This window comes from Ciconia boyciana, chromosome 1 (genome assembly GCF_034638445.1).
Source record: "Ciconia boyciana chromosome 1, ASM3463844v1, whole genome shotgun sequence".
NCBI classification, from domain to species: Eukaryota; Metazoa; Chordata; class Aves; order Ciconiiformes; family Ciconiidae; genus Ciconia; species Ciconia boyciana.
Window position 1 is genome coordinate 79322571 of NC_132934.1, and position 25570 is coordinate 79348140.

General features: G+C 40.7%; 1 protein-coding gene across 1 annotated transcript in view; it reads left to right on the forward strand.

Annotated features, from left to right (window-relative positions):
• Nucleotides 1–593: 593 nt before the first annotated feature.
• The window catches only part of UPK3A (uroplakin 3A), a 35286-nt gene continuing 10309 nt past the window's right edge, over nt 594–25570 (forward strand). The window contains exon 1 of the mRNA XM_072850220.1: nt 594–668. The gene's annotated coding sequence lies outside the window, so the exon portion shown is untranslated. The remainder of the gene's footprint in view (nt 669–25570) is intronic.

Consider the following 25570-nt stretch of genomic DNA (forward strand, 5'->3'; position numbering starts at 1 on the left):
TCTATTTTGGCTTCTCTCTTTTGAGTCAATCATTTTTGTGTTGAGAATTTACAGTGATATATCCATCAAAGCACTGAGTAACTACCATTAACACACATAAAGATATATAAATCTCTTACATACCAGTAGCAAAAGCTTTTAATTTTCATTTTGGTAGGGCACTAGAAATCTTGGCATGTGGCCTCTCTTCTAGTTTTTCTAGCTAGCTCACTGTAGTTATGAACATATATAGTTGTGTGGGTTTTAACCTCTTCTCCAAGTCACCCAGAAGATGAGCCAGCGCCCGTCTGGCAGCCAATTCACAGTATTAATATGACACAGTGCCTGAGCTCATCTGCCTGGTTCTCTGAAAAACCTCTCCTTAAACTCAGCATTGCATTAACAGAGACTTCTTTGGATATTAGTCATCTGTTGAACACAGGCAATATCCTTGTTCTGAACACAAACTAGAAATATTTCCCACTCTTTCCATTTGTGCGTGAGGCACTGGGAGCAGCTCAGACAGTCAGCGCACACACTGGGAATTGTCCACTCAGTTTTCACACCACTAGTCTCCTTAGTCATTTAGTCTGGCTTTAAAGGACCAGTCTGGAGAAACTGGGAAAAAGCCCATTGAGAACAATTACAAATAACCTGTCCATCAGAAGACTTTCTCTCTAAACCAATTGGTTAGTGATTGTTTTGTGTCTTTCACCTCCCAATTCAGTTGTTACTGTTGCATTGTGCAGTTTATAGCCATGAGAGGGGAAAAAGAGTAAAATTTGCAGGCTGACAGAACAGTCTCTTCATACCTAAAATAATAGACAACCTCCTCTTCAAAATATCCTTTAGCTGCTTACTACAGATGGTTTGTACATTAAGAGAATGTGTATTGTGTTCTCAGTAATATCTTTGACATCTTCCTGTGGTTAGCATCTGTGTTTACTTTTTGAACGAATTGATGTTTTATGGAAATATACTGAATCTTCTGAATGTACCATTACCATTGAGAAATATTTCATGTTTATTGGTATACAACCCCATTAAGCACTGAGAAATGATCAAAGGTGCCATACGTTAGTTCATTGTTCAATTCCTCAACAACTGTTCTTCACTCATCTGAAATCACGGTATGCTGTGGCACATGTCTACCTGCCCTAGAAGCTGTTAGAGCTATTTTAAGAAGTATATATGTCATTTTTTGGAAACATGCAAAGCACTAGCTATTATGTTTCCACTGATATTTTCATTTATGTATTCATTTATGTATTAATTCTGAGGTTTCAAATCCATGAGTAATATCCCTGTGGTATTGCACAATACTATCAAACCTAGATCAAGTACCTTTCATTCTACATTATCTGATTGTTCTCCAATGCATCTTCCTAAATTCTCTTTAAACTAGGAAGTGTCAGGTACAACATGGAAGATGAAGCTTCTCTCTTTCTGCCAGAGTACAACTCCCTAGAGCAAATGACTTATCAAAAGCCATTTCCTGGTTTTTCATTTAATTACATTTACTTTCTCTATTAAGGATAAAATGTCCCATTTTAAAGAGATATCCAGTGCAGTGCAGAGAATACTTTGCTGGAGGGCCTGCAATCCTGAATCCGGTGTCTGACTCTTCTACTGACTTCCTTTGTCTGTTGGGATTTTTTTCTTTCTTAGGTCTTGCTGAGTAACTTAATCTTCTCCCACCTTCTCTCTGTGATCTCAGCTCAGACTGTATGTTAAAACAGACTCTTAATCTGCGCATACGTGATAATTAAAAATAGGTTCTCAGGAAGTGATGAGCAAAAAAGACCTTTGCATGCTTTACATGCGCTGAAAGACAGGAGAACGCAACCAGTTCTACACAATGTCACCATATAAAATCTGACTATTCTGTTCCTTCTTCACCCCCTCACATGATCCTGTGGCACACAGAAATAGATGATTTAATTTTATTTCACAAACCAACCAAGTTTGACCTGCGTTAGTAAATTTTGCTTGTCCTTTGGAAAATCTGGACACCGTATTCACTTCTGTTAGTTCCTTCTGTGTTTTGCTATTAAAAGATTTCTCCATGGCAGAAATCAGACTGCTACTCTTCAGACTTCTATTACAAAGTCCTTTCGCATTTCCCTGAAACACTCCTGATCATTTTAATAGGCCAAATTACAGTCAAATGTATGATTTGTCCTAACCCACATGCTTCACATTATTGTGTGTCTTCTGGGAGCAACAGCTTGGGAAGTGTCAGAGCTGAGTAAGAACATGTGAAAACAAAGGGATAAAAATAAAACAGGACAGGAAGAAAACTAGAAAAAAAAAACCAACTTGGTTTTTTAATCACAAAGAAATAAAAGGCAAAGTAATACAGCAATGACTACAAACTCATTCTTTTCAATATCCTTTCCCTTATAACCACAACTCATCCATATTATGCACAATTTTAAGATGTAAAAGTTGGAAATATAGAAATATCAGCTAAAGTACCAGTTAAAAACTACAACTGGTTAGGCTGCATAAGATGAATATATGTGAAGCTGTTATGATGTGCAAAGCACCCATATCCAAAAGTAAATATCCAGGAGCAACTGAGCTGCACCCAGCTATTTGCAAAAACAAGATAGCCATTACGAATTTCCTCTTGTATTGCCAGTTGTGGAAATGGTTTGAGATACTGATGGAGGCAGGATGGACTACTACAGGAAGCTATAGAGAAAGCATTCAAAATTACTTTGAATCTGAATCTGAATGATCAAGTAGTTTTTCCTCAAACAATGTCACCTCTAATAATTCCTATAGGAAATAATTTCCCCAGATAATGCCTTCTTAATTCAAAATAAAAAATCAAAGCTATTGAAGATCTCTACTTGTTGAAATGTGGTCAGTAAAACTAGGACACTATTAATTCACTTCTCTCCAGCCTGATGAACATTGCTGAGGTCATGAGCAAGATTCTTCTATCCCTGTTAACCCTGGGCCATGCTTTACATATTTTCTAGATTAAAAATCAATACACTTTCCCTTCCTCAGTATTGTTCAGCAGAGGGATTCTTTTGATTGACCTCTTTCCTTCTATTCTTGGTCTGCCCAAAGGCATGCTCATCACAGTAGATACTTTGGCTTCACTTCCTTTGTGTCTCACGTAGTTATCCGTCTTCTCTGGACAAAGCTGATGGGTTATGTGACAATCTTGACACTTACTAAGAACTCATTATATACATTAACAAATGTTTTCCTGAGGTACTTGCCTTCAAAAGGCATTCTGAGATTTTTCAGAACATTGGTGGATTTCCAGGTTTCATAGTCAAAGATAAAGGGTGAAATAACATTTGAGCTGAAGATTTATAATTCAGTTTTCCTTTGCAGACTCTGTAATCTTTTTGAAGTTGATGACAGCACCCCTTGCTTTGCCTGTTTGTAAAATGATTTATTTCCTTCCTCACTAGCTTTAATGCAAGCTAGTTTACTACCCAATTCAAGGGAAAAGATGTTACTGTGCACATGCACTAAGAATATGACCAAGCTTATGGTGGATTTAATTCACTCCTAGTTTATCATTAACTATGTAATCTAGACCAACACTGTCTGGAATCTCAGCTCCCAGATTCCCTTCCACCACTCCCAGATGTCTTCCCCAGTGGGTAAGGCAGCCCAGGAAACTTTAATTTTCAGCCTGGTTAATTCTATCCAATGCCACACAGGAAGGATATGTGAATCTTGCTATATGCCCATAGTCACATTCACACTCCAAATTGTGCAACACTTACGAAAGATGGCTGTAAAATCATTTGTTGAACAGTGCTTGTTGGCAGTAAAGACGTTTATACCTCTCTTGCGGAAGAAGCTCAGAATTACGTTGTTAATCTAAGACATCACAGGAATTAAGTTGGAAGAATATTATTTCCAGTTCAGCTACTGTCTCATTCTGTTCCACAGTCAGGGGAAACTTGCTTTCCATGACTGCTTTACATGGAGCATGTCATTGACCACCTTGCAGGCTGCAATCTTGATTAATTAATATCAATTCAGAAGGGAAAAGCAATAAAATAACTAGATGACAAGAAAACATTTCTGTACTTATAGCTGCACTAAAAGCTTTTGCAAGGGGTTTATGTAGCACAAATAGTAATAACCATGAAGACACAGTTCATATCTCAATGTTTAGAATAACTGGTGATTCCTTTCAGGAGTTCATTTTATCTTGAAAGACAAACAGAAACACCAGTTCTCTTTTGTTACTGTTGTACCTGTCGTTTGTAGAAATGGAGTGAAAGGAGAGAGGTGAGGCTCAGGGCTTGGAAAGAGAGGGAAAAAAAAAGATGCAATGTTAGCTGGCATGAGAGAAGAGAACAGGTTGTGCACTTGAAATGAACAATCTGAAAGGCAGAGGAGTATTTAAGATGTTGATGGTTAGGCATGACAGTTTGACAGCCTCTGCTAAAACCCTTTTTCTCCATACGTCTTAGAACTCCTGTTTCTCCTTCTCCTTGCCAGAGATGGAGAAATGGAAACTGAGGTCCCTTGGGCCTGACCTTCTGTTGTTTGTGAGGAAGGGTGAAATATGAGCATAACTGGAGCACCCGCAGACTCCTCCTCAAGCCTGTTCTTATCAGTGTAAGTCCAAGGAGCCCAATGGTTTCTCATCCTGGCTGTAGGAGAACAGTTTGGTTGACTGGCCCGGTACAGAATATGGACTACAGCTTCATATGGTTAGATACAGATGCATTTTAAGCCTTTCTAAAGTCCCGGGGATTTAGATCTGGGTGTTTTGTTTTGCAATTAGTATGTGATAGTACTGAATCTGAAAAAGAGTTCTGGGGATGTTCTGGCAAACAAAATAGGAGTCCCCATGGTTGCACACCTGCGTGTCTGTTGGAGTGCAATTCACTAGAGGGAGCCATTGCCATTTCAGTTCGGTTAGCAGCTCCTTCAAAATCAACCAGAGGAGAGAAGTTTCTAGTACAGAATATTCTGTCTTCTGATGTCCTCTCACGAATTTTCTTCTATACACATAGACTTCCCCTGCTTTTCAAGGAAAGATAGGATAAAAGGCAGAAAGATTTTCTGAGAGGCTGGCAGTCAACTGTAAACTGGATACAAGAGTAACAGCTAGGCCCTTCTGTACTTAGATTGTTCACCTCACTCCCACTTGAGACTTCGACTCTTTTACTCTCTTTCCATCTAATTTAAGTCCATTTTTACATGTAATGCATTCAAGATGCAGAGTATTCCCTTTCTTCCTATAAAAATACATTACAACCTTATCTAGAAGAACTCTCCTACAATCAAAGGCGGTATCTCTTGAAAACTGAGATGAATAGTAATTTATTTTGTTAGGCGATATCTAAACCTCCAAAAATTCTTAATTAGTGGAAAATAAAAATTACTGTAATTAAAGGCCAACTATTGCCTACCTCAGAAGTAAATCAGTTACAGTAATGGATGTGAAATAAATCCTCTAAGTAAAAACAGAATCGGATCCGGTATTATGAGAGAATAAATTCTGAACATTAAAGTTTAAAGTTTGAAGAATAATATTGATACTAGTATAAATTCTACTTTTGTAACTCTTCCAACACAGGGAAATGGCTGGAAAAGAGATGACGCTGGTTTAGATGCTACTGTTCTCAGGAATTTTGAAAATCATTCTTGTTCAGAATGTGCAATTTAAACCTAGAAGGAAGCCCTAAATGATTCAGTCTCACACCTGCATGCCACAGAACATGGCTTTTGAACCACTGCTGCATTATCCATGTAACTTCTCCTTTCTACCCTACAGTTATCCAATAATGATTTGAATTCACCAGTGATTCATTAGTGCATCATTTGTCATGGCTTGTTCAATTAGTTCATGTTTATGTTTAAAAAGTTACTCTCAGTTTTTTATGGACAAGGTTTTGCCAGGCTTTGTGTTTGCCAGGCTTCATTTTCCTTCCTTGCTTCTTCCTGTCTTTCTCTTAGATGAAAGTAAGAGATTAGAGTAGCTGGTCTTTTCTTCCTGCAGAGGCTCTCACGTGCTGTAACCATGTTCTCTCTTCATGCATTATTTTTGGACAAATGGAAATCTTTGTCATAAGAAATTTATGGAATTTTATGCAGACATCATTGCTTCCAGTGATCTTCATCATGTTGTCTTAATGTTTTAGTAAAAATACCTCCCAATTTCCACTCTAAAAGAATGACATGAGTCATTTTTATCTCAGCATCCCAATGGCAGTTTTCTCTCTGAGTTCAGTTCATTCCTCCCTGTGATCTTTCAGTCCTTCTCAGAATGACTGATTTGAAGCTTTGTGTTCCCCTATCCATAGATGAGGTTTACATTCCTTGTTGAGATGTGTAATATTTGCATCTGGCTATGCGTTTTACTAGGCTCTCAAGGTCAGTTTGTGCATTGCTTTATCTCTATCATTATACACCTTTTTGCCAATTTTAGTGTCACCTGCAACTTTATCAGCAGTGTCCATTCCCTGTCATAAATTACAATTTTCTGCTACTTTCCTTTACGCTAATGTCAGCAGTACTTAGGTAGCATGGGGGAAGAAATTCTTATGTGCAAATTAAATTACAGAACTATTATATACTTCTTGATAATAACTACCTACACATAACTGGAATGCTCCAATATATAGGATGTCCTTGGTCTGCATCAAAGATACCTAAGTTCTTACCTTACAGACCATTTTTGAAGCTGAATGTCTTCCAGGATGTTTTTATACGTAACAGTGACACGACCATGCGTATGTATTGAGTTTGGAAATCTTTAGCTGTAAAATGCCTTGGAACTGCAAAGTTCAAAAACACCTATTAATTTTCTGACCTCAACTAATAAATTCCTTGATCTTAGATGCTATTGCAGAGACACAATTCTCCTAGAATAAATGTGTGGTTTCTTTGAGGAGAATGATCTTTTAATTGTACTGGCTTTTCTAATCAGCAGGTCTTTTGTAATTTATAAATGAAGCACCTCTGCAGCCAAACCTTTCCCCTCCAAAGATACAGTAAAATAAATGTTTGACATTTCCAAGGGGTGATTATTTTTGCTTCTGAGATTTTCAAGTGTTTCACTCCCATAATTTATTGCTTCGTTTAGTATTAAATTGAACAAGGGATGTTTGTTTGAGGCATTACCTTGTTGAGATCTTTCTTTTGTTGATCAAATTACTAATGTGTAAGACGCAATGTCTCTCAAAGAGTCTCTTAGGTGCTGATGTAAATCAATAAGGTTGTTATTCACAACAGCAATGTTATCTAACTATGATGAGTCTACTCACTCTTATTTTACTAAGGAGCAGAAATGCACAGTTTTTACTTACTCTGTACTCCATATTGCCCTTGAGAACTTCAAAGCATAAGGAAAAGAGCAGAATAAATGAGGGAAGGCCAGCCAGATGGCAACAAAGGCACAGAGAAATCAACCAAGCTTTGTTTTAGTGCAGAGGGGTGAATGTTATATATCAGATACTATGATACTCTCTATCTGTTGACAAGTGCTGTGATGCCTGTTTCATGTTGCCACATTTTTTAATAATAAAAGCAGACTCACAATGCAAAGCATAAAGACCAGGGACATCCTCAGGATAAGAGCAGTTGAGGCACATGACAATTAAGTGACTTGCCAAAGTGACACAAAAAGCTAGAAGAGATTCAGGAACTGGAGTTCCCAAGGCCCAGTTTAGCATCTTGGCCAGAAGTTCTCCTTGTATCACACCCCTTTCCTGATGTTTCAGGGCCAGGACAGATGGCAGAATTAGGACCAATCAGGGAGTTTCATTACTCCTGCCAAAACATATGACAGTGACTGAAGGAGATATTTACTTCCCAAACACAACATGGAGAAGGTGTCTTGCTTATAGTAAGGGAGAGTGGGAAGGAGGTAGCATGAAGACCAAGATTTGCAAGGACAGGAGGCATAGAAGCAGAGAAGGAGAAGAAAGAAGCCAAAATGAGAAAGTGGCAGGAGCTGATGAGGAGGAAGCTTGTTGTTGCAGTGGGAGAATAAGAAGCAACAACATATCCTACTGTAATGGTGAGGTACCAGGCAACCAGTGTGCACTTAGAGGATCATGAGTAAAAATTTATGAGTGTGGGAGTTTATGAGAGCTTTCCTGAGTTTGCCTGCATCTGGCCATATAGCAGAATATCAGACCTGAAAACGTGCCAGAAAAGGCTCTCTCCACTCCTTCCCAGCAATGGTTACATTTTGTGGGCTTCCCTTCTATTTTATTTTTGCCTCAGAAAACAAAATAAACAAAAATCTCAAATGGGGAAAACAAAGCAAACAACAAAAAACCAAAAACCCCTAAATGCAGAGCAGGCATGAAATCACCTTTGAATTCACTAGGTGGCAACAGGGAGTAAGAAATCGGCACTGGAGTCTTCAAGGAGAACATCTGGTTGGACCTTCACAGCCCCCCCGCCCCTTCATCCCCACCAAACAAACTCAAGTTCTGGTTGATCAAATGACCACCTTCTAAACACTAAATAAAATACACTCCCTGCAGATGTATAAATATTGTCTCAGTTGGCCAGTGCTCATGCTGATTGACTATCACCGCATTTATCTGGTTTCACTCACAGCCACCTTCGTGTGGCTTTGATGTGGCATTGAGGCTACCAGCTTTGACGTAAGCCTTGGATCTGTAACTCTCTTTGCCTCCTGAAAGCAGAGCAATTACTTTCCAATCAAGCAGCTTAGGAGTGGGGAGGAAAAAAATCATTCATTTTCTTGAAGTATAAATCAATTACATGTGTTGAAATGTTCCCACTTTACTGAATATGGGTTTCCAAGGGAGACATGGGCTTTCTCTTCCCTTGTTCTCCTAGAGTAATGGCAGCTTTAAGTCAGTAAACAAAGTGGCACATAATTAAAACGTATATTTTTCTTTCAGTTAAAATATACAGGTTTTTTCTTCTGCTATGTAAACCTCTAAAGTGAGCCATTTATAAAAAGAAGTAATACCAGCATGACATCTTTCAAACTTAATGCTCTTTCATTTCCTTGTAAATGGAGGCAACTCTACTGAAGTGTCAAACCCATGAGGGCACCAAATAGGCCTAAATATTCCTGACCAGCCTCATGTGGGGCCTCCACCACACCCCTGCCCATGGGCCCAGGGGTCTATTTAAGCCCAGTGTTGTGCTATGGCCCCTGCCTGAGTTGTGTGTTGGTCTTTAGCTCAGCTGTAGCTGTGTCCTTGCCTGACCATGGACCCTGTTGATACTGGACCTGTGGGCTGACTTTCTGGCTTGACGTCATGCCTGTCTTTTCACCATGGATCTGCCTGGTGGTCACTGGGATCTGTCTGACCCTGGTGATCATCACTGGACCTGATCGTGACTTGTGGATTGCTTTCCTGTCTTGAAGATGGACCTGCTTCATCACCACAACCTTGCCTGATGGCTTGGACCCTGTCCACTTCCCCTGCACCAGCAGGCCTGTCCTGCTTGCCTGGGGCTATGGGATGGGCCCTGCTGGCTGTGGCATCCCCCTGGCTCCTGGCCCAAGGGAGCAGATGGTCTGTGCTGTGCCCCCTGATGTGAAGTCTGGAGTCAGAGACAGTGCAAAGTTTGCCACTGTGAAAGCAAGTGAGAATAGAAAAGGTAGTTGGGTGTGGGAGTACCCACAGCCTCTGTGCATGCTGCAACTCATCCTGCCCCTATTGAGCAGGCAGAGATGAGGGGCAGGAGTCCCTTTGAAATCTGCTGCTGATGGCAGTCTGCTCCAAACATCAGCTCTCTCATGGACCTTGCAGCCTTCTCTCCAGCTGTCCCAGTTATGCGGATTCAAACCAGGAAAGGGTGCCACCTTTCCAGTGAAGGGCTTGGCAACCTCTGGCCTCAGTGCCAAACTTGGCACATGGCTGACTTTTGGATGTCACAACGTGGCCACTGCAGGCCTAGGACCAGGTACCTGCAATATCTTGAAAGAGGTACCAGTGCAAGTTAGTGGCTGTGAGCTCCTGTTTCCCCTGGAGTTTCCAACTCTGCTGAAGTTACTGCCTCCTACGGAGGCAAGCTGTCACCTCTCATCTGAACAGCTTGGGAGCATCTCAAAGTCCCTCTGGGCTTCTAGCAGCATGCCAGCCACTCATCCGAGGCAGAAAGACATACTCTGGCATGTCACCCTCTCTCCAAGCTGTCAGCCTACTCAACGCACAACTGATGAAGGATTGAAGAGAGACGTGTTCAGTTCCTGTGCCATCCTCCTCCTTCCTGTTCAGTCCTCCCATATATCTATCAACTTACTCTGCTCCAGCTCTACAGCTGTAAAATGGGAACAGAACTTCTCAGCCTCAGACAGCTGGAATACAAACCCACCCCTGGCTCTGGGACTTCAGGCAATACCATCTGTGGACTGTGTAGTTGGGTACATCAGCAACTGGGTTCTTATGGTGAGTGATACTGGAAATTGTGTATCAAAATGTCTTTTTCAGATATAGATCTGTACGCAATGTTTATTTAGTCAACCATTCCTAACCTCGCTGTAAAATGTCAACTTCCTTTATCATGGACTCAGCAATGGCATTGCAATTTAAAAGTGCAAATACATTACAGGTAGGTGTCTCATGCTAGATTAAATCTAAGCCAGAGAAAAATGGGTTCATTCTTGGGCAGTAACAGTGCTCTTTATCTATATTTCTTCTTTATCTTCACTAGATAAATTTTTAGTCCTCCCTTTCTAGAATTGCTAGGGCTGTTAATGTCATGGACATCCTACTCACAAAGTGCTTATAATGTCAGTAAACATTTTATGGGTTTCACTCCCAGCTCTCTGACCTGGGGAGTGAGTATGTGCTGTGTTTCTCGCTTCCCTTCAATCATGAGTAAGTATAATGACTTATTTTTCTTTCCTGTAGGGTATCTTGAAAGATATTCACATAATCCCAATCAATCAGCCATGGAAAGACTACATATTGACTTCAGTCAGCATAAATCATATAATACAAAATGTTGCACAGATACAACAGTAGTTACAGCAGAATATAAATTAGTAATATAGTATTATATCAGGCTTTACACTTAGAGACAGAACTGTAAGACACTTAAGTGCAGTGATCAGGCAATGCTGAAACAGCCCTGGTTGTTAGGATCTTCTGATTTATGTTTTTTAGTGCTCCACTTCCTAGTTCATAACCAGATATTCATTATCTGAAGACAATTCCCCTCCCAAGTTTTTGCTCCACATCTCTTAAATGTGTTATGTCTGAAACTCTGTAAGGAACACTAAGAAACCTAAAGGGCTTTGTTTCCACAAGTGCAACTTTAACAAGCAGACCGTTCATTAGCTGTGACCACATAGTCACTGTGTAAGGCTGTAAGTATGCACCTGCAGACCAAAAGGACACCACCAATGGAAAAATGGCAATTTAGAAACACCTGTTCTCAGAATCCTGGCACTATAATTAATCTCCTTCTCTGTTGTTTGTTTTTTTATCATGGCAATAACAGCAATTGCAAGTACTACCTTCTAAGCTAGATCACTGCAGGGTTTATTCAGAAGCACAGGAGAGATGGGTCCTCAGGAAGATAGAGATTAATAAGGCCAGGCCTGAGATCAGGGGTTGGATCAATAAAATAGCTCTCTTGTGCACAAAAAGGACACTATGAACCCTGCGTGTTTCTCTCTGTCCATGGTGTAAAGCCATTCTGTGCTAATCTGAGTAAGTCATAAGCTTGAGCTGGAGTGAAAGCACTTCTGGATGGAGAAAAGGAGAAAATACCTTGTCTTCCTGTGGGGCATAATGGAGTTGGACTGCATGAAAGGAGAGGCATGCTGCCTGCACAGTTCCTCCACAGACACAGACTATACTACCATGGGGAAGAAGGAGCATGGGTCAAACTGTTCAGAAATCAGTATATAAAGCAAACTATAAATCTGAGGGGTCATTTGCCTCAGGATAACCAAGGGATCAAGCCCAGCCAGCATGGGATCAGGAAAGGCAGGTCCTGCTTGACCAACCTGATCTCCTTTTATGACAAGGTGACCTGCCTAGTAGATAAGGGAAAGGCTGTGGATGTTGTCTATCTAGACTTCAGTAAAGCCTTTGACACCCTTTCCCACAGCATTCTCCTGGAGCAACTGGCTGCTCATGGCTTGGATGGGTGTACTCTTCACTGGGTAAAGAACTGGCTGGATGGCCAGGCCTAAAGAGTGGTGGTGAATGGAGTTTACACCAGTTGGCAGCCGGTCACAAGTGGTGTTCCCCAGGGCTCAGTATTGGGGCCACTCCTGTTTAATATCTTTATCAATGATCTGGACGAAGGGATCAAGTGCACCCTTGGTAAGTTTGCAGATAACACCAAGTTGTGCAGAGTGTTGATCTGCTTGAGGGCAGGAAGGCTCTACAGAGGGATCTGGACAGGGTGGATTGATGGGCTGAGGGCAATTGTGTGAGGTTCAACAAGGCTAAGTGCAAGGTCCTGCACTTGGGCCACAGCAACCCCATGCAACACTACAGGCTTGGGGAAGAGTGGCTGGAAAGCTGCCTGGCAGAAAAGGACCTGGGGGTGTTGGTTGACAGCCGCCTGAATATGAGCCAGCAGTGTGCCCAGGTAGCCAAGAAAGCCAATGGCATCCTGGCTTGTATCAAAAATAGTGTGGCCAGCAGGACTAGGGAAGTGATCGTGCCCCTGTACTTGGCACTAGTGAGGCGGCATGTCGAATACTGTGTTCAGTTTTGGGCCCCTCACTCCAAGAGAGACATTGAGGTGCTGGAGCGTGTCCAGAGAAGGGCAACGAAGCTGGTGAAGGGTCTAGAGCACAAGTCTTGTGAGGAGCGGCTGAGGGAACTGGGGTTGTTTAGCCTGGAGAAAAGGAGGCTGAGGGGAGACCTTATCGCTCTCTACAACTACCTGAAAGGAGGTTGTAGAGAGATGAGTGTTGGTCTCTTCTCCCAAGTAACAAATGATAGGACGAGAGGAAATGGCCTCAAGTTGTGCCAGGGGAGGTTTAGACTGGATCTTAGGAAATTTTACTTCACTGAAAGGGTTATCAAGCATTGGAACAGGCTGCCCAGGGAAGTGGTTGAGTCACCATCCCTGGAGGTATTTAAAAGATGTTTGGATGAGGTGCTTAGGGACATGGTATAGTGGTGGTCTTGGTAGTGTTAGGTTTACGGTTGGACTTGATGATCTTAAAGGTCTTTTCCAACCTATACAATTCTGTGATTCCGTGATTCTGTGTGCTTCTGTGATTTGGAAAACAAATCTCACTTTGTGACATCCAGGGCTTTTCTGGTAATGTCAGTAATTGGACAACAGTATTTTAAAGAATTATGTTCTTGTTGGTAGCAACTATGCTCTGTGCAAGTCTCTTTCCTTCCTCACTTACCTAATTATACTGCAAGCTTTTCAAGGTGGAGGCTATTCTTCTGTGTTTGTATAGAGACTTGCACAGTAAAGACAGCATCTCTCATGGGATTTCTATGTCCAGCTGAAATATAATAGAAATATAAATATTAGTTGCAGCAACTTAAGATATACATAATGGAGAAGGGCAGGTTATTTTATTCTGTGTGGTTTTTTTCCCTCCATGGTACTTGGAGGATATTTGTATTCTGTGCCGTATGTCTTATAAACACTATTTCATTCTAGGAAGAGTTTAATCCTAAAATTCAAGACTTGTCTAACTCTCATTCAATGTCCAAAATAGAATTCTAGTAAGACAGATTAAAAATTCTCTAGCTTGGATAAATAAGCTTTATATGTGAAGTGAATTTTTTTTTTAACCCACTTAACTCATGCTACAAATGTAATTATTGTATTTCATTAAAATAGTGTAAGTAAGTGTAAATATAGATTTAGAAGCCCAGGTTTCAATGACTTTAGATCTTAGTCAAAGAGCTGGAAGATTGAAAGAAGCTATACAGCCAGCCAGTAGAACTCTGTTCTTGCAGGTCAGGTTGAAGTGTAAGAGCAAATAAGCGTGTATACACCCGATCACACACAAATGTGCTCTTAAATTAGGACTGACAGAAACCATTCTCTTCTGTCACTGTAACCTTGACCACTTTCAAGAGCTCTAAACTAGCTTGTAAAGCAAGTTGGCTTTAGTGCCCAGTTTCATCTGGATGAGAAAGTGCTATGTAAAGGTGAGAGATTGCTATCACTAAGCCCTGTGTCTTCAGCCCTCAAGCTATCACTTTCATCCATCATCTGGTATTTTGGTGCAAGGGGGGAAAAAGAATATTAAATGTTAATGGGGATGTTAACTTTGCTCATAAATATTTCAGTGGATGAAAAAATGTTTTAAAAAGGGTCAGTGCAGTTAATATGCTCTATAAAAACAAGAATCTATACTTCCTCAGACTATTTTTTTCTTTAGATGAGGCTTTTCATAGTGCTGGTAAGATGAATTACAGTTCACCTTTTATAGTACATTTCTTTCAAATCATTATAGACTCTAATCTCTTTAAAGATGCAGGAGACTCTTCATTTTAGCAGGCTTTGGATCAGATCTCACTACTTTGATCAAAGAAAAGATTTTTGGAAGAAAATGTGTGATTTTTCCTGGGAGATACCTATTCTGCAGTTGCAGTGTGTAGAGTAAATTCCAACATGAAACACTTCATTAGTTTTATATCTCTGGATGCCTATAAGACAGAAGAGTATCAAACACGGGCCATTTCTCTGCAGACTAAGATGCAGAAGCAAAAAGTCAAATTCTGATATACAGCTTCACAAAATGTATGTTTACATTCCTGACAATGTTGAATTCACGCTCACACTGATGAAACTGTATCACAGAATCACAGAATCGTATAGGTTGGAAAAGACCTTTAAGATCATCGAGTCCAACCATAAACCTAACACTACCAAGACCACCACTATACCATGTCCCTAAGCACCTCATCCAAACATCTTTTAAATACCTCCAGGGATGGCGACTCAACCACTTCCCTGGGCAGCCTGTTCCAATGCTTGATAACCCTTTCAGTGAAGTAAAATTTCCTAAGATCCAGTCTAAACCTCCCCTGGCACAACTTGAGGCCATTTCCTCTTGTCCTATCATTTGTTACCTGGGAGGAGAGACCGACCCCCACCTCTCTACAACCTCCTTTCAGGTAGTTGTAGAGAGCGATAAGGTCTCCCCTCAGCCTCCTTTTCTCCAGGCTAAACAACCCCAGTTCCCTCAGCCGCTCCTCATAAGACTTGTGCTCTAGACCCTTCACCAGCTTCGTTGCCCTTCTCTGGACACGCTCCAGCACCTCAATGTCTCTCTTGGAGTGAGGGGCCCAAAACTGAACACAGTATTCGAGGTGCGGCCTCACCAGTGCCGAGTACAGGGGCATGATCACTTCCCTAGTCCTGCTGGCCACACTATTTCTGATACAAGCCAGGATGCCATTGGCTTTCTTGGCTACCTGGGCACACTGCTGGCTCATATTCAGGCAGCTGTCAACCACCACCCCCAGGTCCTTTTCTGCCAGGCAGCTTTCCAGCCACTCTTCCCCAAGCCTGTAGTGTTGCATGGGGTTGCTGTGGCCCAAGTGCAGGACCTTGCACTTGGCCTTGTTGAACCTCATACAATTGCCCTCAGCCCATCGATCCAGCCTGTCCAGGTCCCTCTGTAGAGCCTTCCTACCCTCAAGCAGATCAACACTCCCGCTGTAATGTAAGAACAAACTGCCTTGAAATTATATTCTTTGGTTATCAGCTAACCAATGTCAAAGATTCTCCCCAAATCCTGACTTTCAGACTGCTGCTCAGATCACTGGACCAGACCACGGTACATTCACGTACAAATGTCAGTGAACAAAATCCATAGAAAGTCACAAACATGTACAATGCAAGACTTTTTGGGGAACTGTTAGGGAAACTAGGCAAACTAAGCTATACATAAAAAGTAGACTTCAGAAGAGGTTCTGATGACCTGTGAATTTCTGCGGCTTCATTTCAAAATGTGATGAATTTAAGAGCTACAAACCAATACCTTATTTCAGAGAACTCTTGTTTCTTCTCAAACACATGCATCTAACCCAGCAATCCCAAACAGTTACAAAAGGAAGGGGGGTGAGGGGGGCTGGAGAGGAAATAATTTTGTAAAGAGACTCAAAACCAGTTCATCTCTGTTTACAGATAATATAATGCAACTTATTAAGTAATATTGCCAGACACTTTGTCTCAACATTTCATAGGGATCTCTAATGTCATTAAATAATTAGTATAGCACTCATTATTCCATGAAATTATTTAGAAGTTGGAATAACAATTTAAATTATTGCACACTGTCTTAGGATTTAATATTACTTTGAATATGTTTTATTAGCACATCTTAATGTCTCTGTGTGTATTGTGTGGAATAAGGGAAGCTCTGATTAAAGGATGAACAACACAATGGAGCCCTCTGTTCTTCCTTAGCTTTTGCTCAAACAAATGTCTGCCTGAAGTTGATGGTAGTTTAGCTTGTGGAAGATTAAGTGTGTGTGGGGGAAAGGTCTGGATCTATAACAATAATGATAAATAGCACCTACAAAGCACTCATCATTAGTAAATTATTATATTAAAAATTGTGCAGTATCATTTCTCAACTATTAACAATAAATAGTTTGAATTCCCTATTGTTACAAATTCATTGGAACATCATTTGCAGCCAACAGAGAAGACTGTTCTTTACCCTGCTTACCAGTGTTATACTTTGTAATCCATTCCTTCCTGTCACCATCACAGGATGCTGCCACCATTTGTACTTAAGGCTGAGATCAGTGCTCTTTTAACCCGTTTTAACCCTGGATTTTTCTCCAGAAACCTTTTTTCGATTACTTGTTTCAGAAATTACTACATTTAAAATTAACTAAAGCGCACCTCAAAGCTGAGGACTTGGAAAGAAGCATTGGCATTGTCCTTACCCTACCTCCAGGGCACTCCTGCCGCAACCCTTTGGACACACCTGATCCTCAGACCTGCAGTGCCAGCTGGTGGGTAAATGCTGAGGCACGGTGGGAGTATAGGCAGACAGCAGAGAGGATGGCCATGAGACAGCTAGAAGTCGTCTCTGAACTATGTGGCAGATAGAGGGGGCAGGCAATGTCTCTGGGTGACGTACAACATTTGTGAACACTGCACAGAGAATAAAATTTCCAATAACTTTTTAGGTTTTTGTTTCTATTCTATTACTGATAGTAGGTTCAAGCTAAAAGTTTAGATAATTCCAAACTCTTGTCCTTGGCTATGAATGCACTTGCAACTTGCTTTGCTGTGAGCTGGAATATTTTCTAAAATTTAGGACTTTCGTGTGGATTACTGTTCTGACTTTCTCCTTTTTTGTTTCAAAAAAGCCCTTTTTCCTTTACCATCTTACCAGCTTGTAAGTTTGAAACGCTTCCTACAGCAGCACTGTTTTTATTCAACACCGCCCACGATGTGCCACGTTCCCACAGCCTGGCTGAAGGCTCAGCACTGCTTTAGCATTATCCACTCTCTGCTCCCTGGCAGTGGAAAGGGACATGGGGGAACCGCAGTGCTAGCCACAGGCATGTGGCTTAGGAGGTCTTTGCTGCTCCTCTGCTTTCTACTTGTTGCTTCAAGAGCAAGTCCCTGTGTTTGGAATGTGTAAGGTAATTGGTAGAGATACAAATAAGTAGAGAAAAACTGTTTGACTTGGTATGTGCTGTCTTTCTTTTCACATTGGTCATGGAGAGCTTTGTCTCTTTTTTTTTGTTTCTGACATCATGGAGCTTTTTGCTTTGGTTCTCATCTTTGTGTTTCCAAAATCTTCATTCCACCACCTTCTCTCTCCCAGTTCTCTTCAGCAAGTTCTGCTCTGCTCTCTCCTCTCTTATTCAACAGTCCTTTTTAAAGAATTATTGGCAGTATCAAGGAACACAAGGAACATCTGGCATGTACAGTTCATTCACTTTTTCACCCCTTCCCCAAGGAAAGGTTTGTGCATGCAGAGTAACGCTTCATCTCAGGAAGGCTTTGCTTGCATTTCTTATATATATGGTGCTATATATGCTGTGTTCTTGGATGGAAGGATGTTCATTTTCTGACAGTCATTAGTTCTCATGGAAGTCTATTATGCAGGCTGAGAAATCTGTCTCCCTCACATATGTGCTGTATCATGCCTTTCATCAAACCTTTCTCCTTAGAGGAAATACAGCTCTGCCTTCCCCTTCCCTGTGTCTTTCCCTCTCATTGTTTGCAGAACACTTAAAACAGACTATGGTCAATTAAGAGGGATTACTGCTTGGAGGAGAATACAGATATAACATTTGGTATAAATCTATGTAGCTCCATGGGGTTCAGCTCATTTTGGCTTTGTAAGTGGTATTCACATTTATGATGTTGTATTTATGATGCTGTCCTCCTGGATGATAGATGTCTATTGCTATATGGTAATACAGCTGGGATGGTGGCAATGACTTGTTATAAAACTAGATGGATTATATACTTTAAAATGTATTTTTGTTGCTCTGATTAGTGACGTACTTTAGTATTTAATGTAGAAAGCCACGCATTATAACATTAGGCCTGTGTTACAAATGTTCTCCAAATTCCAGCATGTCAGTGTCAATATCGCTAGTCAGCTTTTAGCAGAAAAAATGCTTTGACCAAGCAGGATTACAGCTGTGTAATACGGCTGCAAATGCCTGAGCTGCTGGATGGTTCTCATTAAATATCTACGTTGTGTCCCATACATCCATTGCATTTAGGAGAACCGACTCTAAAGAGGATCCTTTGGGCCTACGTGGGCTATAAATGCACTTACAGAAACCGTGACAGAATAAAGACCTATAATAAGCATTGCAATTCTTGGTTAATAGAAGAATTGAGATTAATGAAAACTAGAGCAAAAAATGTGTAAACAGGAGCTGAAGTGCAGCCCTCTAGTAGGTGAACAAATAAAAGGATTGCCATGTGAGATAAGCATCAGGACATAAATTAAGCTTTGCCTGATCAAGATCTGAGTACAAGTTTGGAGCTTTTCTTTGGGTTTTTTGGAGCTGCCTAAGTCTTGCCACTACTATACAGGGCACTGAAATAGCAGAGCTATTGGTAGGAAGTTGTCAGATTGGATGAGTACTAAGCTAAATGTAATCCTTTTTTAAGCTACAAGAACTAGGAAATGAATTAAGCTTGCTCAAACTTTTCACTTCAGGCTACCAGTGGGATTGATGTGTGATCCATATGTATAGATAGTTGCAAATGATCAAATTTCCCCATTTTAATGCTCTACTATTCATCAAATAATACACAATAATTGGCAGTGTAATGTGCTCTTACACTGCTGCAGCTGTGTAATGAAACATGACAGGTTAAGTGGTTTAAGTTAACTCATTTTACCCGCAATTGCAAAGGCCTGGGAGGTCACATACATCCAAGCGCACGTGGCTCAGCTGACAAGCTGGAAGCTTGGTAAATCACAGCAACTTACTGATTACCTGTGATTACCTCTATGCAGTCACCAGGTAACACATTCATCATACCAGTTGCTGTGAAAGAAGAAATTGGGTCTATTTCATTCCCAGTTTTAGAAGTATTTAAGGCTAGAATAGCACATCGTACTGTAACGTTTATAATGACCTGGGATGCTGGACTTCTAGAATCACCTCTGCTGAAATTTAATAATTCTACCAAACAGAAATGGCCTCTTGGAGCTATGCTTTTCTCTTGAATGTTTAACAACAAATATAGGGGAAAATATCTTAATGTAAAATGCAGAAGACAGCAATCAACCATTCTGGCCTGTCTGGTAGAACAAGAATTACAGCCAGACTGAAAGAGGGTGAAAAACTCTTACGCATGTGACAAAGTCTATTTAGTAACTTTTCATTCTCATTTTCAGGACTTTTGTACTAGGGATATGCTTTAGCAGGCACTGTGTATGAATGTTTGCTATTAATCCCCAAACCAGCATAGCAAATGAGGTGCCGAAGTCATCTGCTTTTGTTTTATCACCAAAAGCAGCACAAAGGATCTGATTTCATTCTTGTCTTCACATGAGGGACAAGGATGAGCAAAGACGTGTTCTCAAATAAAATTGTACATGCTGTATTCCTGATATTGTGAATCGGGTAGTCTGCTTGGTCTCTGGTCTAGATTACAGCAGGTTTTGTCCACATAGCTTCACATGGGCATTTTCTAATCTGACTTGTTTTATTATCCTGACTGCAGTATACTTAAAAATAAATTCACATCATGCTGCATTGTAGCCTTCCTGACAAAGCATTTGTAAATAATTTGAATGAGTTTTAGAGAAAGCCTTTCCTTCTTAGTTAGTTGATTGTTTATACTGCTGATTGGCACCCCTTTGTACAGAGTCCAGTAACTCCATTTGGTCCCGTCTTTCCGTGTGCTTCTTCCTTTGGCTACCTTCTTGTTATAGGCTCCCTCCCATCAGGTATTTATATGCATTGATCCAGTCCTTCCTGAGCTTTCCCTTTTCAAGACTAAAAAACTGCAGCACTCTCAGCCTCTTCTCTTATGCCAGGTGCTCCAATACTTTAATCATCTTAGTTGCCCTTCCCTGAACTCATGCCAGTAGCTCCATCTCTCTCTTGTACTGGGGAGCCCAGAACTGGACACAGCACTCCAGTTGTGGCCTCACCAGGGCTGAGCAGAGGGGAAGGATCACCTCCCTCGACCTGCTGGCAATGATCTTCATGCAACCCTGTGTGCTGTTGGCTGCTTTGCTGCAAGGGCACGTTGCTGGCTCATGGTTAACTTTTTGTCCACTGGGACCCCAGCTCCTATTCTGCGAAGCTGCTTTCCAGCCAACTGGCCCCATTGTGTACTGGTGTATAAGGTTATTCCTTCACAGGTGTAGGATTTTGCACTTTCCTTTGTTCAACTTCATGAGATTCCTGTTGGTCCATTCTCCACCATGTCCAGGTGCCTCTGGACGGCAGCACAACCCTCTGGTGTATCAGCCACTCTTTTCAGTTTTTTATCTGCAAACTTGCTGAGGGTGCACTCTGGTCCATCATCTAGGTCATTAATGAAGATGTAAGACAGTATTGATCCTAGTATTGACTCCTGGGGTACACCATTAGTGACTGGCCTCCAGCTGGACTTCATGCTGCTGGTCACAACTCTCTGAGCCCAGCTGTTCAGTCCACATTGCTGTCCGCTTATCTGGCCTGCTCTTCATCAGCTTGTCTATGAGGATGTGCATATCCATATATACATAGATTAAACCTTGAGTTTCAGAGTTTGAGCTTTTGGTATGTGGCGATACTGAAAGCAAATTGCTCAAGAATCAAGCCCTGTCATGCAACAAAATGCTGTGTGTATGAAAAAAAACCCCAAACAACCAAACAGTTGGGTCTCAGCTCCTGAGCAGGAATGTCTGTTTAGACTGTGTTCATATGAAACTCACTCTTGGCAGCTAAATGTATTTAAATTATTTCAACAGCTTGTATATATGGCAAGCTGTATAGTGAAGACTTTCTTTCCAGAGGTTCTGTACACAAATGCTTGGAAACTGAAAGTGAGTTTGAGGGTTGTATTCTATATCTGCCCAAAATTGACCAGTGAATTGTATTACACAATTCTTCTTTCAAAGCCTAAAATAACCAACTTTTCCTCAAACCCATATAGACTGAATAGACAACACCAAAAGCTGAGAGCAGAATAATTTTTGTTCCTATTTTACAAGTGGGCAGCTTGAAAAACAGAGATTAAATAGGTTGCTTTCAGAGGGAGCCACTAACTATGCATGATCTTTTGGATCCTCATCCAAGGTCCTAATGACAAAACAACTCTTCCTTAAGGGAGTAATTAACAACTGAGAGCTGAGACAAGTGCACTGCAGTGGTAGGCAGGCTGGAGACAAGGATAAGATTGGAACTGAAGCTGCTTAGAAAACAGATTTCAACAAAATGTCTCTCACTGAGTCCCACTAGAAGTGCACTGAGAGGAGAAAGAGAAGGTTTAAATAGCTTTATATAAAAAAAAAACAAGTTTCTGCCTACCAGGTTAAGTAAAAATTTCAGGGGACTTTATGATTAGATATGAGCTTACAATGGAGTCAGCTCAGTCCATTAGTTGCTGGACTAGGAGCCATAAGAGTTGAGACACAGGCTTTCTTTACTACTGTAACACTCCAGTCAAGTCATTGCATTCTACCATGCATCAGCTTCCCCATTTAGACATTGGTCACAGCAATTCTTTTTCATATAATCTTTTTATGATAAATATAATTGGATTTACTCGTTCAGTTTTATCTCCCTTTACAGGGCTCTAGGTTCAAATCTGTTGACTGCAAAGAAACTTACACCAGCACAGCTGAACTTCTAATATTGTTTTATCTATCGCATCCCTCTCCCAGCAGCTATTTACACTGAATCTCGCCTGTTTATTATTAATTATTAATAATTATCACCTTATATTTGCCACTAATATCAGCTGAAAGCTTAGAACTTCAGAAGCATATGAGTCAGGAGAAACATTGCCTTGTTTCTTGAGTGGTTGTTTCACACTCAATGTAAAAAAAATTTATTCTGGGATGCATTTTTGCAAATGCCTTCTACAGCATTAGATTGACTTTTCCGCCTTCAATCACTGACCAAAGCTATTTACTGCCAAGCATATCCACCATGCACATGTTCTCAAGGAAGCTGTAGAAAACACTGAAGCATCTCAGTCTATTGTAAACTGAAACTCTAAATGTCAAGTTAAACTACAAACCATACAAACACAGCTGGGTCAAGCATTTCTCTCCCTTTCCTAGAGCAATTGTGAATCACAGCAGTTTACTACATTAGGATCCTTTTTTCCCCAAATCTCTTGTTCTAGTCATATTCCAACTGTATTTGTGGATGAGAAGTTGCTGTATATCATGTTATCAAACGATGAGAATTAACTCCTTAAAAAAGCAATCTTTTGATGCTTCTCATTGACTTACAGAGATAACTCAATACATGGCTGGCAGCATTCCTGCTTGACATGTTCTCATGGCTTCCATTCAATTAAGAGTTGAACAAGAAGTCACTACTCAGAAGCATAATTTGTATAATATAGTCCTTTGAATACTGAAGAGGAACAGAGATGAAACTGAGCCGTTCAAACTTTATCAGTAGGAACCTATATGCAAATTATATAGAGGACTACATTGTCAAACAACAAATGCGAGCGTAAGTAACCAGAAATATGGATGTCGTTTAGAACATACATTTTGACTAGCAGCAGATGGCATTCATTATCTACCTTTACAGATTACTCCATCTTCCTGCACAGTCTGCACTGGAACCATGGATATGAATACCACAGACCTGTGTATCAGAATTGTTTCACGAAGTCCTTTTACACCTCTTGGAAGGCAAACGAACGGGGCATTTCTGTGATATTGTCTGAAGAATGAGGATCCAGACTAAGCAACATCTGATTCATATACCTCTTTTTAGGGGCTAGTTCTGGTTTAGGGTTTTTCATCTGGTTGTTAACTTCAAACGGCATCTATCAGAATTCAGCGTAAAACATTTCAGCTACAACATAAGGACTGTAGTCAAAACCAGCATATACTTTTTGTCCTTCTGGGAATGATGAATTAGCTAGTGGATTACAATTCAGTGAGTAAAGGAAGTCCTAACAGAAAGCTTTTTCCATTTTTAATTACATTATGGACCTAATTAATAATTTTGTTAGAAAATTTTTACCTTAATCTGACTGCAGTGGAATTTGGCACACTGATCAGTACAGGATCCTGGTTGTGTTGTACTGCACATTCATATAAAACCACAACTACTGCACCAAAGTTCAGTTGAGTCTCAAGGGTATTAAACTGGCTCCATGAAGTGATGTTTCAGGACTCTAGATTTAGAGAGGTATTCCAAGCCCTAATAAAATCTTTGCGAGGAAAGAGCCTGCTCTTCAGCCATTACAGAGAGATCCTTCTCAAACCTCAAATATTAATCAAGTTGCATGTCATTAAAATTCACTCTTGCTTGCAAACCCAGAAAGCTAAATTTTATTTACCTGGTAAGATTAAATTAAAAGGGCTCCATTATACAAATAATCAAGAGCAACCTGAGGACAAAGGTGAGGGATTACACCCACCACTTAGGGAGGCCTGCTTCCTCACATCAGCCAGGGAAGGGTCATTGCATTGAGCCACGTCATTCCAACACAGCCAAGTTACTTTTGCATGAAGTCAGTCAACAGAAACTGCAGCCTAGGGAATGTAGCCAGTTCACAGGCCAGGAAGATTAACTCCATCCCCTATCATCTTTGCTTAGTTCCTCATCAAAAACTGTGTTACTTTGGTCATAGATATAACACACAATTATCCAACCACTCTGAATTACAAAAGATACTTTATCTTCTTCCTCTTCTATACCAGTGTGACTCCTCATTATAATTGATGTTTAGAACAAGTCCCTCAACCAACAGTAGATTCTCTGAAGTAGGAAAGTATTATCATTTTTTAAGTGAAGAAATGTGGGACCAACCTACATTGACCTGTCTGGCACAAATGATCCATCACAAGGGGCAGTTCTGAGAAGGCTGCAGCAAACAGTGTTTGCTTTTATTAGGGACATCTGAACTATCATGTAAGCCCAGGACTTTCATAAAAAGAAGTACTTCTTAGTGGTTCTTAATGGTATGAGGTGAAAGTTCAAGCAGGTAACTGTAGATAGTAAGACATTTCCTCAGCAAAGAAAACAATAACTTCTGTTTAACAAAGAGGCCTTTCATTTTAACCCCTGGCTCCTCCAAGCTGCAGATGTTTCAGTGTTCTGTGATTGTTCAGGGTTTACTGCAGTGATAAGATCTTATACGTGATTTCTGAGGGGAATGCAAGAAGGACCGGTTCTTCTGTTTGTAAGAAATTTACCTCAATGGAGCCATGCCAATTTATATTAGACGATGGTGTGGCCCTGATTTCTTATGTAGAAAGTTATTTTTCCCTTCCTGATGTTTCCACTGCTTGACCTTTCAGGTTTGCACAAAATTAATTGTCACCAGATGATAAAATAAGTTCCAAGTTCTCATCTTTCTAACTGAACCTTCATATTTCCTTATGGACACATCAAAGATTTCTAATTTAAGGAGATCAGTGGCTCAATGAGTCATGCTGCTCCGATCTGTGCACAGATGGGACCCCCACTCAGCACATAAGTCTGTTCCTGTGCTGAGTGAATGTAGGATGGGGCTTACGTCCATCACACCGGTCCCTTTTTTAACAAAGCATTTTGCCGAGCTCTTTTGGAGATTCGTAATCTACATGCAAAGGGACTTTGTTAGGAAAGGAGGAAGAGAGACCCTAAAAATGAATCCTGAGGCCATGTTAATAGGTGTGTAGATTTTAAGATCAGAAGTGAATGCCCCTTGTGGCAGCAACAAAGGATGGAAATACTTCTCCAGGAAGCCAAAGACATATCAAAGAGATTTCAGAACTGCACAACCGTACCAGGCATCTGTGTGGCCTTTGTGCAGCCCATCTTGTGAGATGTGAATCTCCTACTGCCTTGAAGTGTTCTGAGAAGACTTTGAGAGAGAGAAATGTCATAAGAGGTATTTCACTTCCTGATTCAGTGAGGCGTTTTCTCCCTGGATAAATGGGAAATTTCTCCCTTTTATCTACAGCCTTATGATATAAATACAGTGCAGTAGTGACTGAAAGTTATTTACCATTAGCTGAAAGTTTCCATTGCCAGGA